The sequence below is a fragment of the Rhinatrema bivittatum genome, chromosome 3 (genome assembly GCF_901001135.1).
Source record: "Rhinatrema bivittatum chromosome 3, aRhiBiv1.1, whole genome shotgun sequence".
In the NCBI taxonomy this organism is placed as follows: domain Eukaryota; kingdom Metazoa; phylum Chordata; class Amphibia; order Gymnophiona; family Rhinatrematidae; genus Rhinatrema; species Rhinatrema bivittatum.
The window spans coordinates 416125221-416143174 of record NC_042617.1 but is presented as its reverse complement, the minus strand read 5'-3'; the positions used below and the strand labels follow the sequence as shown (position 1 = coordinate 416143174).

Below are 17954 nucleotides of genomic sequence, written 5' to 3'. Positions count from 1 at the left end.
AAGAACTACAGAGGTCTTTGGCTGAGACTGGGGAAAATATTGACTATTCAACAATTTCAATATTACTCCACAAATATGGACTATAATTTAAGATCTTCATTTTCAGTTGTTATTTTATTTTTCCCAGGAATCTGTCTTATTATATTGGGACTGGTCCTGTTCAATATCTTTGTGAGTGACATTGCAGACGGGATAGAAAGTAAGGTTTGTCTTTTTGCGGATGACACTAAGATCTGCAACAGAGTGGACACGCCGGAAGGAGTGGAGAGAATGAGACTGGATTTAAGGAAGCTGGAAGAGTGGTCGAAGATATGGCAGCTGAGATTCAATGCCAAGAAGTGCAGAGTCATGCATATGGGGAATGGAAATCCGAATGAACTGTATTCGATGGGGGGAGAAAGCCTGATGTGCACGGAGCAGGAGAGAGACCTTGGGGTGATGGTGTCTAATGATCTGAAGTCGGCGAAACAATGTGACAAGGCGATAGCAAAAGCCAGAAGAATGCTTGGCTGCATAGAGAGAGGAATATCAAGTAAGAAAAGGGAAGTGATTATCCCCTTGTACAGGTCCTTGGTGAGGCCTCACCTGGAGTACTATGTTCAGTTCTGGAGACCGTATCTCCAAAGAGACAGAGACAAGATGGAGGCAGTCCAGAGAAGAGCGACCAAAAAGGTGGAAGGTCTTCATCGAATGACTTATGAGGAGAGATTGAAGAATCTAAATATGTATACCCTGGAGGAAAGGAGGTGCAGAGGTGATATGATACAGACTTTCAGATACTTGAAAGGTTTTAATGATCCAAAGACAACAAACCTTTTCAGTTGGAAAAAAATCAACAGAACCAGAGGTCACGATTTGAAGCTCCAGGGAGGAAGACTCAGAACCAACGTTAGGAAGTATTTCTTCACGGAGAGGGTGGTGGATGCCTGAATGCCCTTCCGGAGGAAGTGGTGAAGACCAGAACTGTAAAGGACTTCAAAGGGGCGTGGGATAAACACTGTGGATCCATAAAGTCTAGAGGATGTGAATGAAGAGTGGGTGGCTTTCGGGTATGATGGCTACTGCCTGGAGATAACACCCTTATTCAATATACATACACATGGTTAATGCAACTCCCAACATTGCTCTAAGCTTAAACGGCAAGAGGAAATGTGGAAAAAAGGATTGCATTCACAAAAATCGGGGAGTAGCTTGCTTGTTACGGCGGTTACTACCCCAAACCAAATAAGCCTGATACTTCACTTTCAATGCATATCCAGCATAACTCTCTGCTTCAACGGCAGGGGGAATGAAGAAAAGTGGATCTATATACAGACAGCCAACAAGGACTGAATTACATAGGGTAAACAAATAAGCATGGGTGTAGCTTGCTTATTGCGGCGGTTACTACCCTAACTAATTAAGCTAGATATTTCACTTAGATGCGGTTCCAACACTGCTCGCTGCATTAATGGTGGGGGTAGAAGGGAAATAGAACCAAAAGAAACAGATAAGTATAAGAAAAAAAATGCAAAGCTTGCTGGGCAGACTGGATGGGCCGTTTGGCCTTCTTCTGCTGTCATTTCTATGTTTCTAACACAAAAATTGGAGAACAATAAGTGAAAGAAAATGACTGTTTTCCACGGAATTTCTCCCAATTTTATTACAAAACACTGATAAGATCACAGGAAAAGAAAATAAAAACTGAACATGAAGGTCCCTACCTATATGGGAGGTTGGCAAGAAGGAAGCCACCATTAAAAAAAAGGCCATCAGATATGCTGCATAGTGTTTGCAAAGAAACACGTAAGAGAAACAGTATGCATGCGGGAGGTTTTATGGTCTGATGAGACCAAACTGGAACTTTATAGTCTCAATGCTAAGTGATGTGTGGCATAAGACAAACAGCATATCACCCTAACACCATCTTTATGGTGAAGCATGGTGCTGGCAGTATGGGGATGCTTTGCAGCAGCAGGGACAGGAAGCCTCGTGAAGATGAATGGACAGAAGGATGTGCAAAGGTCAGGCAGATACTAGAGGACAACCTGTTCCAGGGACTGGCAAGATGACACCATTCGGCAGGAAATCATTCTAAGCGCAAAGCAAAAGCAACAATGAAGGGGGCTCAGCAAGAAGAAAATGAATGTTCTCAAATGACCCAGTTAAATCCCAGAACTGAATTCAATAGAAAATTTGCAGCAAGACTTGAAGACTGCAGTTCACAGATGATACCCAGTCAACCTGAAAGAACTTAAAGTTCTTCTGCCAAGAAGAATGGGCAAAAACTGCACAATCCTGCTGTGAAAAGTTAGTAGACATGGCTGTTATTACTGCAAAACAAGCTTCCACCAAGTTTTGAGTCATGAGTTGTAAACAATTAGATAATTTTTGGCTTTTTATTTGTAATTATTTTTGGAATATGATTGTTAGTTCAGTGAAAAACTCCAAACTTCAATACATTTTGATTTATATTTCTTTAGACAGCAGAATGTGAAAAACATACAAATGTGAATTTATAAGGCACTGTATACAAATTCTTGACCTCAACATTTCAACAAATCCTGGAATGGGAAGCAGCCATTGACTAAGCTCTGCATCAGTACAGTGGCTAGGGCTTTAATACATATTCCAAGGACCAGGGTAAATTTAAAGAGGAACAGATAATGGTGTTTTTGCATCAAAGGTATTCAAAGGAACATATCACATCACACTGGGCATAACATTCTTATTTATACCAAAAATACAAACAAGAATGAATCAACTTTTTCATAAACACATGGTTACCTGTGAAACCCTAGAAATGCCAACTCATTGTCACCTTCTAGACAAGCATATATGTGGCTATATGTCAAATCTATAAGATCCGATAACCACGTACACCTGAGTAAGGAACCTTAGTCTCAAAAGCTCACATCTTTAAAGATTCATTAGCCTCTTAATGGCTATTTTTGGTATATTCAGGTTTTAACTGAATTTACTTTTGATAGGCAAATGCATTATGTTACAACAGAGGCTGATCTGCTGCTTCCAAAATCAGTTCAGTGTAGGTGCTACTGAAGTCAGCACTCTGAACACCAAGTCAGTCTCAAGAAAGTGTTACCATTTCTATTCAGATTTGTGCTGTGTATAAGGCATAATGCTTTCTTCACAATTGGCCACACCACCATATTTGTTTTTAATCACATTAACTGTTACCTTTGTGCCAGCATAATGAAATAATCACTGCCCAGCTGATATCAGTTAGGTTCATCATTCAAACAATATTACCAAAGCATTTGGCAGGGGAAAGAGGAGTATGTAGATGGAGAACTGTTTTGAAAGATTCGGTATTAAAATAAGAATTTTAACAGACATGAAGCAGCAAAACGTCAAGACAATACATACGACAGTGCTCCTTTAAAGTCAATACAGTTGATGAAAAATGTAGCAATCACTTAAGAGCAGGCGCCATGCTGGTACGCATTTTTCATAAACATTTATTGCTGGACTCCTGCCCCTCTGAGAAGCACATCTCGTCTCCTCCTTCCTATCCCAAATCAATCTCCAGACCTCCTCCCTCCCCTGCCCAATTTCACAGATTGTACTGTGGTGCCAGTAGGTCCAGAGACTAAAAAGTACTGAGGAGTTCAAACAGATTGAAATTACCTGGCATCTGCCTTCCTCCTGCCATCTTGGGATGGGGAGAGATGGGATAGGGCAGACAGGAAGAGAGAAGTCAGAGGCCAAGTACTAAGGTAAGTGAGGTCCAGGGAAGAAGAGGTCTGCACTAGAGTGAATTTTTATTTCTTTTTGAAGAGCTCGGTAGTTGGTCCTTTGAATGATGAAAAGGACATGGAATTAATAGTGGACAAGATTGTCAAAAAAAGTGTTATTTCAATTGCCAATGGAAATAACCCATTTGTCTATAGTTATGCAGGGCCACTGAGTAAAAAAAAAAAAAAAAAAAATTTCTCCTATGTGAAGTGATGCTAACTGGTAGTCAAAGAAAACTCGAGTTTGCTTTACAGAGACAGTTTGTTTTTGTTGAGTTCAATCTATTTCCTGTATGCCACTGTTGAGATTGCTGCTGCAGAGTATGCTGACATTGTGAATAATAGTTATAAGAGAAATGTATCCTTCTGGTATAGAAATTGAAAGGTTTTTCTATAGGGAATATCTCTGGAATCTTCTTTGCGAAGGTTGCACTGAAATTGATATATTTGAAGAGCAGAACAACTTTCCTTGCTGGTTTTCACTGCTTCTCTTACGTTCTCTCTAAATAGACTGTCTCCTCTATAAGGAGCATCTGCTATCCTATTATGCTGTCCTCATATAGTCATCGACTGAGAATTTGATGAACTTCAGAGTATTATTGGCAACATATCAGCAATCTATGATTAATGGAAAAAAAATCTTACTATTCTTTATCATTCAAAAAGCTGGAAATAATCCTACAACCTTAAAATAGTGATACATCTAAGAAAACTATTGATACAATTTAATCTACTAGTTCTATTAATGATTCCAGTAATATTGAAGGCAATGGGGTTTTTTTGTATGTTTGGTTTTCTACAATTACTTGCATTGAATTTGCCAAAAATGTCTTCATGTTTTAATAGTTCTCCCACATTGAACAATCAAAGCACTTTTGAAACTGACACTAAATGGGATACTTTTGAGCCTACTTCTATAAGGGAGGTACCTAGTATTATGCAATGAATAGTTCCACTTGCCCTCTCAATATTTGCAAAGTTACAATCTTGAAGATAGACTTTCACCATCCCTGGTTCAGATAGCGAATCTTTCCTTTTCAGGGGGCCACATTCCAGAGCCCCTTAAAATGATGGCTGTTTGACCATTGTTAAAGCCTGGCCTTGACAAAAACAACCTTACAAATTATAAACCGCTCTCTTTTCTATCACTTAGAATCAATCGTTCTCTCATAGTTGTCAGAATTCGTTGAAGAAAAGGAGGTCCTTCACCAGCACAAATACGAATTTAGGAAGTCCTTAAGTACTAAAGATAGTTAGTATTGTTTGATGATTCTACTAGAAGAGGATTTGATAAGGGTTGCAATTTTATCTGAATTATGTTAGACTTCGTTGCAGCATTTGATACAGTCAACCATGCCATTATGTTACAGCATCTTCAAAAGACTGGTACATCTGGGCAAGTTTTAGAAAGGTTTTGATCATATATTCAGGGAAGGAAGCAACAAACCTGGATTAATGGAAGTCATTCTAATTGGTATCCTATGCATTCTGGAGTCCCACAAGGGTCTGCTTTGTCAGCCCGATTGTTTAATATTTACCTTGCACCTATTTGTCAGTGGAAGCTATTGTGATGGTTTCTGAGCTTACGCTGACAATATTCAGCCTGTAAAAAGTTCTTGGTCGGAAACCAATGGAAAAATTTCCAACTGTATGAACATAATTAAATTCTGGTTGTGAGGTAATAGGTTTGCGTTCTAAAGCCCAGATTTTCAAAGGGCTACGAGCATAAACGCCAATAAGCACAAAAGTGCCGGCCGAGGGAAAAAGGGCGGCCAGGGGGGCATGGTAGGCCAGGACAGCGCCATTAGCTGCTGGTTGCACCAGCAGGCGGGCGGCATGCGCAGATTATTTACTTCTCTTCGGGAGCAGAAATAATCTAACAAAAAAAAAAAGTAAGTAGCTAGAAAGGGGTTGGGGTCAAGGAGGAGAGAAGAAAGGGTAGGGGTATATAGGGAACTGGAGAAGCCCTACTGCCGTCGCCGCATGTGCCCTTTTAAAATTGCCCCTGTGCGTGGAGGAGGCCATCCGCCCACACATGTGTGTGCAGATGTTAAAATGTGCCGTGCATGTATGCACGGATATTGTATTTTATAATGCACGCTGATGTGCACGTATTATAAAGTGTCCATGGGTCTTAAAATCAACCCCTATGCCTGAAATCATCTGTCTTCAGCATATGGATTCTACTTCAAACCTTGGACTTATTATTGACAGGAAGGAGGTGAAAAAAGTCTCCCAAGATTTGATTTTGATTACTGGCAGCAGACGACCCAAGTGCAGGAGATCGCTCCTGGACCCCTGCTGGACCACCAGGGACTTTTGGTAGCCAATGTAAAGAATAAAGAATAGGTTCATATTCTTGGGAAGCTCCCACTGGATTCCTGGACCAACTGGATTGGTGGGTGCATGGAAAGCAGAGATACCATGAAACATATCAGATCTGGAGACTCCAGACAAAGTCCTTGCTCCAGAAATGTAGATGAGACATGACTCTTGAGATGGCTTGAAGAAACTCGTAAGGAAAATGAATATCCCCACGCTTACAGGAAATGGAAGATATGGACCTCTCCACATCAAACATATCATACCAAGATAACGCCAATTAACAACGATACCAACATCCAATACGCTGCCAAATTCACTATTTTATTCACATCTTTAACCATACTATTAATCAATATCCAATCTATTAGGAAAAAACTCCAGATAATACATGACTTAATTACGAACACAACACAGTTACCCTAAACAACTTATGCCCAGAAGGATACACTCCTATATCTCAACCTCGATTAAACAGAAGAGGAGGAGGTCTATTTGCAATTATAAAATCCTCCCTATCTCCATGTAAAAAAACTATTCCACAAAACGAGACAACAATTGAAATACTCTTAGTCACAACTAGTAATTTGATATTTGCCTGATCTACAGTCCCCCGGAAACTCTTAACAACAACCTATCCTCATTTCTTGAAACAATCGTCACACTGCCCTGTGATTTAGCAAACACTATACTTGCTGGTGACTTAAATTTACATTTTAACAACCCACAAAATCACTCTACAGTAGTAAACCTAATAGAAGCACTATCTGGTTTAAAATTCATAACCCTTATAAAAGACCCCACTCACAAACAAGGAAATACCTTAGATAAAATTTGCATTAATCAATCTTCATATGACTTCTCAACAGAAATCACCCCAGTCCCATGGTCAGACCACTTTTTAATAAAAGCTGTAGGAAAAATCAAAATGCCAAAAAACAACTACACAATCAAAGAACACATGATACTTCAACGCAAGAAGATTAACATAGAAACTTTCACTGATACATTAATACCTAGAATTAATCAAAATCCAGACACACACGTATCTGACATGTTATCGTTCTGGAACAAAAGTGTAACAGAAAGCCTAGATAAAGTAGCACCTCTAAAACCTCTTAAAATTCTCAACAAAAAAACATTAACATGGTATACAGACCTACTGAAAGCATCCAAGCGTAAGCTACGCAACTTAGAGCGCAGATGGAGGAGAAATCCCCTTCCAGAACGAAAACAAGAATACTATGCATTTTTACAAAAATAAAAACAAGAAATAAGAATCAAAAAAACATTTTACACAACAAAATAAAGAGTGCAAATGGAAATCCAAGAGTACTATTTTCAATTGTGAAACTTACAATACAAGACACATCAACTTCCTCTACATCTGATGATTTATGCAACAACATAGCAAAATACTTTGTAAAGAAAACAGAGTCCATTTCCGCCGAATTTGACACTTTACCTATCCCAAATCCAACAATTCCTCAACTCGTCTGTTCCTTTTCAGAATTTACAAATATCAGTGATAATACCATTATCAGCATTCTGTCAAAATCAAAACCTTCCAAAAGTCCTTTCAATCCCCGCTCTGGACATTTGATCAAAGATATCAAAGATTATATCGCTCCATCAATTACCAAGATAGTAAATGCCTTGCTATCACAAGGTCTATTTCCGGACTCCATTAAGAAAACATCTGTTATACCCATCCCTAAAATCAAGACACCTCAGATTTAGCAACTACCGCCCAATTGCTACACTCCCTTCCATAGCTAAAATAGAATCTGTGGTACTACATCAAATCTCTGACTATATAGATGACAATAATATATAATAATCAACATGGTTTCAGAAAAGCACATAGCACAGAATCATTACTCATCTCGTCATTTGATACCATCAGGGGGTTTGACTAACACAAACTACATCCTAGTATTAATTGATATATCCACAGATTTTGACACCTTAAATCACAATACATTACTTTCCAATTTGTTTCAGATAGGCATCACCGGAATAGCATTACAATGGTTTACTACTTTCATCTCAAATCGACCACAGAGAATTACAATGGGAAAATAAAAGTCTAAATGGTATACCACCAAAACTGGTGTACCTCAAGGCTCATCGCTTTCAGCTTTGCTTTTCAACATATATCTTTTGCCCCTATGCCACTTCTTAGATGGACTAAACTTAAATCTCAAAATATACGCGGATGACATATAGTTCATCATACCATTCTCTGATTCCTGGTCCAAAACTTTTTCCCTAGTACAAATTTACCTAACGACAATAAAAACTTGGTTATCACATAACAGACTAAAATTAAACGCTGCAAAACCAGAATTAATATACTTGTCCACAGTTCCAGACTCAATTCATCAACCCCCACAAACATTCACATTCGAAAAACATATACCCATAAAATACCATGCAAAAAATCTAGGCAAGATCATAGACTCGAGATTATCAATGACCAATAACATTTATGAAATAGTCAAAAAATCCTTCTTTAAGTTACATATGCTTAAAAAAAATCAAACCCTTACTATTACTATCTGATTTTCGCACAGTTACACAAGCCTTAATTCTAACAAAATTAGATTACTGCAATTCATTATAATTAGGACTACCGCTATCAACAATACATCCTCTACAGCTCGTCCAAAATGCAACAGCGAGAATGTTATTCTATCTACCATGAAAAGAACATAACACCCATCTTACAACAGCTTCACTGGTTCCCCATAACCCATCCCATCACATACAAAATCCTGTCCACTATTCATAACCTCCTCTACAACGCCAATTCTGTGTGGCTCTGTTCCCTACTGCGAATATACAAACCGCCAAGACAACTCCGCTCTATGGACAAATGTATGTTAGAAATTCCCTCAGTCAGAATAGTAAGCCTAGCTTTAATTCGGAAAAAGGCCTTCTCCGTAGGTCAGACCCTGTGGAACTCTCTTCCTGAACAAATTCAACTGACAGCTAATTCCAAAGACATAATAAACGCAGTTATATCATTAGCAGAATCAAAATTTTAATGTATGTATTTTAATTGTATTTTAATTTTCTTTGTCATAAATTTGTTTGTATTTTTGTAAACCGCCTAGACGGCATACATATGCCTTATTGTGCGGTATATAAAAACTTTTAAATAAATAAAATAAGACAGAAACCTTGGTGTTCTAATCAAGCAGAATCTCATTTATTGCTCAGATCAAACATATTCAGAGCTGGCTTTTTTTTTTAAACAGACTACTGTGCCTTCAAAATTCCTGCTAGAATCGCAGGATTTTTGAACAGTTGTGCAATTAACTATTATGCTGCTCTTTGACTATTATAATGCTTTATATCTAGGTCTTCCAGCTATTACATTGAAATCAATGCAACTTCTTCAGAACACTGTAGCTCAGCTGATATCTGGACTTTCAATTCATGAACATATCAAGCCTGTATTGGCTGAATTCCACTGGCTTCCTATTCAAATCAAGGATTATATATGAGACTATCTTATTGGTTCACAAATTGCTTATGCTCCCATCTGTTCCATGAGTGGATATGATGCTAAAATTGTATAAACATGAACACTATACTCTTCACACAGGCCTTGCTGGAGGTACTTTCCATGCATCAAGCCAGACTATCATGGACTTGTTAATATGCCTTTTCGGTTGCCGCCTCTGTTATATAGAATAATCTGTTTCATTGTTAACTGTTTGGCTTTATTGTACTGCTTCCACTGTGTATGTTCAGTTGTTAGCCACTAAGCTTTGTAGATCAACGGGCTAGAAAATTTTTAAATAAATATGACTTGAGATCTCTTCAATGTACCAATGCTTAAGAAGCTGACATTTTAACATGCTTTTTATGAGTGATTTGCTTGTTCTTAATGTTTTGAGATTTTTTGTTTTTTTTGTAGTACATAATACATTTCAGGAAACTGTCTTAAACATTACTTTTTAATCTAGCTTTTATAAGTAATTTTGTGTTTTAATGTCATTTAGTTCTTATTTTCTATACTATTTTAAATTGGTTATAGTCTTGTCTCGTAATGTTTATGTTGGTTGTAAGCTACGTAGTATTTAGGCAACAAATGTAATAAATCTAGTCCAGAAGCCTTTACCCAAGCCATCCTTCTAAAAGCAATTGCCAATGCTGTTGCTCTGGACGAGGTATCAAAATGATAAGGCTCTAGCCATATTTATTTAGTGTTTTTATTATACCGGCATTCATGACATGAGTCACATCATGTCGGTTTACATTTAACAGGGTGTGATATATACATATAACTAAAAAATTCTAACAAGTGCATGGTAAGAAAATTGCAGTTACAATAAAACAGGGAAGTGTAAAACTGGGAGCAAAAGAAAGTAAAGAAGAAGATTAACTAAGAGCAAATTATTTAGAATGTTGCAAAACATTTTACAGTGAAGTGGAGTTGATGTAGTGAAGGAAGATGTTAACACAGTGTTTGTAATGTCTGATAGTAACTGACTGAGTGGTAAGGATCAGTTGAGGTCTGGATAAGCTTTTTTAAAAAGCCATGTTTTCAGCCTTTTCCTGAACGTCGGTAGGCACGGTTCCTGTCGCAGGTCGGATGGTATGGAGTTCCATAGTGGTGGTCCTGCTGTTGAGAATGCTCTGTCTTTCAAGGATTTATGTTGAAAGGTTTTGGCGTGTGGAACATGGAGTGATTCTTTATAAGACTCTCTAATGGGTCTGGCTGAAGTATGTTTTTTGAAAGGAATTTGTAAGTTTAGAAGAGCGTGGTGATGGATGACTTTGTAAATGGTGGTAATGGATTTGTACATGATTCTGTAGTGGATTGGCAACCAATGTAGGGCTTTGAGAATTGGTGTGATGTGGTCAATTCTCCTCGAGTTAGTCAGAATTCTGGCTGCTGTATTCTGAACTATCTGTAGCAGTTTGGTATGAGTCGCAGGGAGACCTAATAAAATAGAGTTGCAATAATCAATCTTGGAGAAGATTATTGCTTGTAAAATTGTTCTGAAGTCCTGAGGGTAGAAGAGTGGCTTAATTCTTTTTAGGACATGTAAAGTTTAGACTGGTGAGGAGGTGTTTGATCTCTAGAAGGCAGCTTTCCCAGAATTCTAAATGTTTTATTAATAGATTCTTTTATAGGGATCACGATCCCTATAAAAGAATCCATTGAAACACTCACCCGATCGTTTAATAAAAAGGTACTAACTTCTGTAAATCTTGATGCAGTGATGTATAGGGTTCTTTGATCTTTTGCAATGTATTATATAAATATTGTACCTTCTGGAGTTAGTGGGCTGCTATCCTAGATTGGAGTATAGCTGTTTGAAATTGATTTCTTCCCACAATATCAAGAAGTCTGGATTCTTTGGTAAGAGGGTCAGTTGAAAAAGCTTTATACTTTTTTTCAGAGCTGACAACTAATGAGTCATGTGGAAGATGACCTTTTTTTTTTTTTTTTTTTTTTTTTTAATGGCCTGGGCATTTTTGACTATTTTATTTCAACATTCTTAGCAGCAGGAAGGTGGGGTTTTTTTTTTTTTTGTTTTGTTTTTTTTAGACTATAGCTAACGTTCTTATAGTGTTTTATGAACCAGAACAGCCTTTATCTAATTTGGAGCCTAAATAAATTTGAGAATGCCTTTATTTTTTTTTTTATTTTATATACTGCATAATTCAAATGTAACTCTACTATGCAGTTTACATAAAAACATAGCATTCAGTTTCCCACAAACAATAAATTTACCAAAAACATCTAAAAAAAAGCTAAATACATACAGTAAATCATCAATTTACTGTTTACTATTTTATTTACTCTCTCTCAGGTGTAACTAAATATTTCCAAAGGCTTCAACAAATAAAAAAAATAAAAACTTTAAACTGTTTACGATATTAAGATATCAGAATTACACAATTCTTTAGGCAAAGAATTTCATAAGATTGGTCCTATAATAGAAAATGCCCAAGTGCATGTCCTGAGTAAGCGATGTTCTTTATACAAGGGATTCTTTAAAGATCATGCTGTGACCTCAAATTTCAAATCTGAGAATATATTTTGACAATATTCCTGACAAATAAGATTTCATTTTTTTCATTTCATTTAATAAAATTTATTAATCGTCTAACACTGTTAGGCCTAGGCAATATACAAGATGCACACATATAATAAAAACTAAACAAACAAAATCCAAGATAGACCTAAATCAGAAATGGCTTTAAAAGCAAAACTAGAATTTTAAATTTTATTCTCTGTTGGACTGGTAGCTAATGTAATTTAATTAAAATAGGAGTAATATGTTCTCCAGAATGGACTGGTAGAATCAAATGTGCAGTACTGTTTTGCTACAGCTGAAACGATTTTAAATGAGTTTTTGGTAGACCAATCAAAGAATTACTATAATCTATCGTTAACAGAAAAGCTTGTATTATATTTCTAAAATCCGCTGATAAAATGTCGCAATGAACATAGCGATAAACCAGATAAGTCAGAATCAAAATAAAAACCTAAATTTCGAACAGATTTCCCAAATGGAATAGTTACCCCATCAGTACTGGAGAAATTACTTACCTGATAATTTTGTTTTCCTTAGTGTAGACAGATGGACTCAGGACCAATGGGTATAGTGTGCTCCTGATAGCAGTTGGAGACGGAGTCAGATATCAATCTGATGTCAGCACCAGTACATATACCCGTGCAGGAAGCTCTGCTCTTCGGTATTCTCCTCGCAAAGCAATTGTGGATATGTGTGTCTGGATAATTTGATTAACTTGGTTAACTTTGTTTAACTTGAATAACTTGAGAAACTGGTTGATGTGGACTATAGCTGGAGACCGCCAGTGCCCTCAACCAAGAAACACAGACACCTGGTAACTATGGGTGTCCTAGCTGAAGGGAAGCGTGGCTTACCCGTGCTTGTCTTGCTCTCGGGAATTGTCACCCGAGGTTTTCGTGTATTGCGGCAGCTGTGGGCAGGATACTGAGTCCATCTGTCTACACTAAGGAAAACGAAATTATCAGGTATTAAATTTCTCCATTTCCTAGCGTGTAGCAGATGGACTCAGGACCAATGGGATGTACAAAAGCTACTCCCGAACCGGGTGGGAGGCTGCCCGTGGCCCACTTAGAACTGCCCTTGCGAATGCTGTGTCCTCCCGAGCTTGAACATCCAGGCGGTAGAACCTGGAGAAGGTGTGAATGGAGGACCATGTCGCCGCCCGACAGATCTCGGTGGGTGACAGCATCTTGGATTCCTCCCAGGACACTGCCTGGGCTCTAGTGGAATGGGCCTCGACTTGTAACGGTCGAGGCTTGCCTGCTTCTACATAGGCTGCTTTGATTGCTTCTTTGATCCAGCGGGCTATGGTTGCCCGCGAGGCCGCTTCCCCTTGTTTCTTCCCGCTGTGAAGGACGAATAGGTGTTCAGTCTTTCGTACGGATTCCAACCTTTCCAGGTATCGGACTAGGAGTCTGCCGACGTTAAGGTGGCGAAGACGGCGAGATTCTTCCGAGCCCTTATGCTCGTCTGGAGATGGCAGCAAAATGGTTTGGTTTAGATGGAAGTGAGAAACCACCTTTCGAAGGAAGGAGGGGACAGTGCATAGCTGTATGGATCCCGGTGTGAATCTGAGAAAAGGTTCCCGACAGGATAGTGCTTGAAGTTCGGACTTGCGACGGGCCGAACATATTGCCACTAGAAATGCAGTCTTCAAGGTTAGGAGTTGTAGGGACAGACCGCGGATAGTTCTGAAGGATGCTCCCGCTAGGAAGTCTAGAACTAGATTGAGGTTCCATAGGGGTACCGGCCACTTGGTGGTCGGATCTGTTTGACCCCTCTCAGGAAGCGGGAGACGTCCGGATGAGATGCTAGGCTAATGCCTTCGACTTTGGTTCCGAAGCAGGCCAACGCGGCTACCTGAACCTTGATGGAGTTGAGGGACAACCCCTTCTGTAAGCCGTCCTGCAGGAGTTCCAGGATCGCAGGAATTTTGGCTTTCCACAGAAGGATGTCGTGGTCTTCACACCAGGCTTCAAATATTCTCCATATTCGTATGTAGGTTAGCGATGTGGAGAACTTGCGTGCTCAGAGCAAGGTGTCAATCACTGCCCTTGAGTATCCGCTCTTCTTCGGGCGTGTCCTCTCAATGGCCAGACCGTAAGAGAGAATAGAGTTGGGTCTTCGTGGAGGATCGGGCCTTGCTGGAGCAGGTCCCTGTGTGGGGGTAGGGGGAGTGGGCTCCCCGTCAAGAGACTTTGCATGTCTGTATACCACGGCCTTCTTAGCCAGTCCGGGGCCACTAGAAGTACTAGACCCCTGTGGTGTTCTCTCTTGCGGATGATCCCGCCCAGTAGTAGCCACGGGGGGGGGGGGGGGTGGGTGGGGGGGAGAGAGGCGTATAGCAGGTCTTCCTGTAGCCAGGTCTGGACGAGGGCATCGATCCCTTGGGATTGTGGTTCTCGTCTGCGACTGAAGAAGTTGGGGACTCTGGCGTTGGACCGGGTTGCCAGGAGATCCATGGAGAACGGCTTACTATCAACTGGAAGGCGGCTGTGGACGACAGCATCCATTCCCCTGGGTCTAGGCTCTGAGGTAGTCCGCAATGACGTTATCTTTTCCCGCGATGTGAGCGGCTGAGATCCTTGTAGGTTTGCTTCCGCCCACGCCATTAGGGGGATCTATTTCCAGGGACACCTGTTGGCTTCTGGTTCCTCCCTGGCGGTTGATGTAGGCAACTGTTGTGTTGTCTGACATGACTGACAGATTTGCCCTGGAGTCTGTGACTGAACCATAGGCAAGCTAGTCTGACCATCCGGGCTTCCAGTCCGTTGATGTTCCACCCCGACTCTTCCTTGTCCCACTGCCCCTGGGCCGTCAGTTCCTGGCAGTGGGCTCCCCACCCTCATAAGCTCACATCCGTGGTCAGCAAGATCCAGGTCGGTGGGGATAGCCTTACTCCCTTGGTTAGAGGGTCTTCTTGTAGCCACCATTGGAGCTGGTGGCGAACGGAGTAGTCCTGGGACATCGGGTTCCATCGTGACAGTAGGGAGCGCTGTAGCGGTCGCATGTGAGCTCTTGCCCATGGGACTACTTCCAGGGTTGATGTCAAGAGGCTGAGGACTTGGAGGTAGTACCATACTTTGGGGCGGAGACCTTCTAGGAGGTTTCGCAATTGGTTCATCAGTTTTCTTCTCCTTGTAGGGGGAAGAACGACCTTGTCTTGTTTGGTGTCGAACCGGACTCGTAGGTATTCTAGAGATTGGGAGGGCTGCAGACAGCTCGTTTGTGTTGACGACCCACCCGAGGTTCTCCAGTAGAGTCTTGACTCTGGTGGTTGCCTGATGACTTTCCTCTGGAGATTTTGCCCTGATCAGCCAATCGGCCAGATATGGATGTACAAGGATTCCTTCTTTCCTTAGTGTCGCCGCCACTACCACCATGATTTTGGTGAATGTCTGGGGGGCTGTGGCTAGCCCAAAGGGTAGTGCCCGGAACTGGTAGTGGTGGTCCAGGATCATGAAGCGTAGGAAGCGCTGATGCTTGTGATTGACTGGGATGTGCAGGTAGGCTTCTGATAGGTCCAGGGATGTAAGGAATTCTCCCGGCTGTATCGCTCTTATGACTGAGCGCAGGGTTTCCATGTGGAAGTGTGGTACCCTCAGGTAGCGGTTGACAGACTTGAGTCCAGTACCTGCCTGCGGGGCGAAATGCTTGATATGTACTCTTGTAGAATCTAAAATGCTGTGATCCTCTGCCCTTAGGTAATCGGGGAGAGGGGCGTTGGCTTTTGTTCTTGTCCTCTGGTAGCCGAGGTACTGGAGATTCGCCCCATTTGTCAGCTAACTTCTCCAGCTCGCTTCTGAACAGGAGGGCTCCTTTAAAGGGCATTCTTGTGAGTTTCATCTTGGAAGTTGCATTGGCTGACCAGCTTTGGAGCCAGAGTTGCCTTCTGGCTACCACTATGGATGAGACGCTCCTGGCTGAGGTGTGCAGCAGGTCGGAGGTCACATCTGTGAGGAAGGATATTGCTGGTTCTAGTGCTTCGACGGGCGTGGTAGCGTTCCTGGTCATTGATAAGCAGGCGCGAGTCACCACGGCACAGCAAGCCTCAATCTGCAGCGACGTGGGTGATACGTCGAATGACTGTTTAAGGATGGATTCCTGACGTCTGTCCTGGGCATCCTTGAGTGCCGCCCCTCCCTCAACTGGAATGGTAGTGCGCTCTGTGACCGCGCAGACCATGGCGTCCACCAGGAGATCTTTGGCTGAGGGTTCCAGTGGTTATAGGGCTTCCAGGGCCCACCCCTATTTGAAGCTGGCCTCCTGAGCATCCCATTCCAAGTCGATCAGCTGTTGTACGGCTTGCAGCAAAGGGAAATGGCGGGAGGCCTGACGGAGCCCTTTTAGGAGAGGGTTCATCTTTGGTTCCCCTGTGGCACGTGCGCCTGGGATTGCGAGCTCCTTCAAGCTGAGAAACATGAGATCTGGTAGCTTGTCTTTGGAGAAGAAACGCCTCATGGTTCGGTAAGGTTCCATTTCTGGAGGTATTTCCCCTTCCTCTAGGGAGTCTTGATCCTCGTCCGAGGTGTCAGTGTCCCCTATGGTGAGGCTTTTGGCCGGGAGAGGGGGGGGGGCCAAACATCTCTGGGAGGCCTAGAGGGCCCTGGGAGACTAGGGTCCTCTGGTGGAGGAGATGTGTCTGTATCATTGGTGGTGGTTGCATGTTGACCAAGGTGTGTAGAGCCTTAAAGAATTCTACCCAGGAGAAGGATCCTGGGTCTAGATTGAAAACTGCTGCGTTCCCCAGGGACCCCGTTTGAGGGAGGGTCGTGCTGGGGATAGAGAGGTCCGGGGTACTATCGGTGGATCCAGATTCCTGTAGTGGCTGGGGAGGGCCTTGTCCAGGTTCTCCCAGTGCCTCCTCGCATTGTAGACACAGGGCCGTGGCCTCCTCGTGCTGCACAGCTCTTATGTGGCAGGCTGGGCAGAGGGCTTGTGCCTTTGTTTTCTTGGCCGGTGGTGCCATGGTTTTGTGCGCGCAAGTCGTTGAAACCCCGGTCTGTGCGTTTAATGTGCACGCCGGGAGGCTTAGCTATGCGCTCTGGGTGTGCCCAAGATGAGCGTGCCGCTGTGCGCACAGCCTTAACTTGTGCGCCCGGCACAGTTGTATGCGTAGCTGTGTGTACGGCACCTATGCGCGCGCTGCTGTGTGCACAAGTAATTTGTGCGCCCGGCTCGTCTCTGTGCACACGGTTCAGTTAGGTGGACAGAGTGGCGATCAAGGGAAAATGGCGTCGGCGACCACGCGAGCAAGATGGCGACCACCCCGGAGGGTCTCCACGAGGGAGGGACCTCGTATCCAATTGGGGTCTAGCCCGGACTGGGCTGATCAACCCGATGGTACGGACGCCGGCTGGCGATCTGTGCGGCTATCCGAGCCTCAGAAAAAGATTTCTACCTTACCTTGTCTCGGCGTTTCCCGGTTTTGTTCTGGGCGGTTTCCGGCTGCGGGGGGAAAGAGAGAAAAGTACCTTCACCGCCGTGTTCGGTATTGCACCCGCTGCCTCTCAGCCGCTCCGTTCCCGGGGGCTAAGTCCACGCCGGGAACCGGCTACTGGACTGAGGCCTGCCTCTGAGTGATCTCGGAAATCACCTCAGGAATTCTCAACTGGGCGAGGGACCCTTAGGTATCACCGCAGTAGAGCGGGGCTTGTCTGGAGAAGTAAGATTTCTTCTTTGGTTTGAAAAATCTAATGCTGTGCAAGCGTGTATAGAGTCCCGAACTGCTATGGAGACGGAAAATAGCAAAGAGCAGAGCTTCCTGCATGGGTATATGTACTGGTGCTGATGTCAGATTGAAATCTGACTCCGTCTCCAACTGCTATCAGGAGCA

The 17954-nt window shown here is 42.2% G+C and overlaps 1 protein-coding gene across 2 annotated transcripts in view; it reads right to left on the bottom strand.

Moving 5' to 3' along the window:
* ELOVL5 (ELOVL fatty acid elongase 5) overlaps positions 1-17954 on the bottom strand; it is a 124428-nt gene that overhangs the window by 42060 nt on the left and 64414 nt on the right. The window lies entirely within an intron of this gene.